This window comes from Palaemon carinicauda, chromosome 1, assembly GCF_036898095.1.
Source record: "Palaemon carinicauda isolate YSFRI2023 chromosome 1, ASM3689809v2, whole genome shotgun sequence".
NCBI classification, from domain to species: domain Eukaryota; kingdom Metazoa; phylum Arthropoda; class Malacostraca; order Decapoda; family Palaemonidae; genus Palaemon; species Palaemon carinicauda.
Genome location: NC_090725.1, coordinates 61386916 through 61389415, shown reverse-complemented (window position 1 = coordinate 61389415; position 2500 = coordinate 61386916). Strand labels below are relative to the sequence as shown.

At 31.0% G+C, this 2500-nt stretch overlaps 1 protein-coding gene across 1 annotated transcript in view; it reads left to right on the top strand.

Annotated features, from left to right (window-relative positions):
* The window catches only part of LOC137644598 (uncharacterized), a 170654-nt gene that overhangs the window by 141640 nt on the left and 26514 nt on the right, over nt 1-2500 (top strand). The window lies entirely within an intron of this gene.

The following is a 2500-nucleotide window of genomic DNA, read 5'->3' as shown; positions in this document are numbered from 1 at the left end:
GCATAAAGCTCTCTCTCTCTCTCTCTCTCTCTCTCTCTCTCTCTCTCTGTATATATATATATATATATATACACATATATATATACATATATATATATATATATATATGTATATATATATAAATATATATATATATATATATAAGTGAAGGCAAATGAATATCACTTGCCGTAGATAGATTTATTCAAACCCAATTTGGAAAGTAAATTTGGCGTCTTTATTTAACTCGAGGAAATCCCGAAACAAAGGAAGAAATAAAGTTTTTTAAACCTTGAATGTTTCCTGAGATTTTCGAGATATTATCTAAAGAAAGAAATTTATGGGATATGATTATTTCCCTATAAACAGAAGATATCGTCTGAACAGTCGTCGAGGGATTAATACTTTTTTTCCAGCATGTCATCGGGGGAATCTTAAAATACATATTTGACCTAAAAAAGAGAAGGATCCATGAATCTTAAACCGTCGAAGGGCACATCAAGATGATTTAAGATTTTTATGCCTCTTAATGGAAACACATTTCTTATTGTGATGATAGGCCAGATATAAAGGGAAATTTGAATAGATGGAAAATAACAGTTTTAGCAGGAACATAACTAACGAGGAAACTTTAAGATTAGTATTTTCATATTTCAACATTTTTAATTCTTTCATTATGCGCTCTATTTTTTTTTTTTTTTTTTTTTTTGCTGAATTAATTCAGTCATTTTGCGAAAAAAATATCCAGTACTTATATAACGATAAACTAAGGAAGGTATTTTGGATAAATAAAAAAAAACATAAAAGTGAATAGTATTTATTGTATTTATTTATATATTGCCAAACAAACCTTATTTAGCCAATTCCCAAAATTCGTTCAAATACAATTTCCTGAATTCTAGCTTAATTAATTTTCACTTCTCAATGCCATTGATCTTTTAGTTATTTTTTTTTCTTTTTATAAGCGTTATTTTTTTTCATCTTTGAGAAGTTTATCAAACAATCATAGTATAGAATTTCATTACATCAGGAATACGATGCATATTACTAATTGATTCACCTTAAATATACAAGAAAGAGAAGGAGACCCAGTTGCATCTTAGAATTGACGATAAAGTTATATCTAAAAAACATTATTCTACAGAAAGAGAAGAGGTGACCACAGTGTTTGTAATGCATTAACTTTTTTCATTTTTGATAGACGGAGAAAATAAGATTTATGGTAATTAGAAGACATCATTATATTTACGGATGTCGACAAACTTGGAGAAGCGTAGAGAGGAAGTATCCCGCTTATTATTTTCTTTTCACTTATGCCAGCTACCACACAAAATTGGGGTAAGTACCTAGATATATATATATATATATATATATATGTATGTATATATATATATATATATATATATGTGTGTGTGTGTGTATGTGTGTGTGTGTATCCCTATATATATGAATATATATATTTATATATATATATATATATATATATGTCTTATTTATAACTGTAATCGAACAGTTTAACATGTTTTTTCAAAAAGGCCCATAAAAGAAACACAGGAAATATGAATAAATCACACTATATTTCGGTCAATAAACATCGACCCTCTTCAGGATGTAAAGTAAAAGTGAGAATTACAGTGGAGAGTGACGGTTTATATATGAAAGCAAAAGGGTGTGTTCAATTGTTCTATAGTTGTTATAATTGCTGGAAGGATTAGCCAAATTTAATTACATCCAGGTGCGTGTTCTTATTGTTGAGCCGCTTGGAGGAAGTCTTGACCTCTGATGCATGTCTGGTGGTCGGTCTCCGTGGATTATCTTCTTAATGATAGGGTTGAGAAGAGTATTGTCCACTGTGTCAGCTTTCCATTGGCCCCCAGATAGGTTTATTGTGTTTGATTGATTTATGATGGCTGATTCCAGGATTTTCCTTCTGTACGGACAGGTACTCTTAAAAAGCAAAGACGACTCACTCCAGTTGATCTGGTGCCCTAAATCCCTAAGGTGAATGAAAATCCCCGAGTTTTCATACCCATATCTAACAGATCTTTTGTGTTCGGATAATCTTTGAGATAGCGAACGGCCAGTTTGCCCAACGTACACTTTTTCACAGTCCCTACATGGTATTTTGTAAACGCCGGCTTCTATTTCTCTTTTATTTTGATAAACATTAATAAGGGCGCTTCCTATGGTCTTTGGATATGAAAAAACAAAGGGGTTCTCAGTTTTGATATGATTTGTTATATTTTTAATACCTTCTATATATGGGAGTTTTATCTTATTTTTAAAATCTCTTTGGTTAGTAACATCATGATCTTTATAATATATCGTGTTGGCTTTGTTGATGGCCTTTTCTATGACATACGTCGGGTAGAATAGCTGGGCGAGTTGTTTACGGATGATTTCAAATTCTTTATTTAGGTAGGCTGGGGAACAGATTCTCAAACCTCTAAGAAATAGATTACAAGCTACTCCAATTTTTACAGAAATGTCGTGATAACTAAAGAAATGAATGTAGGAAATA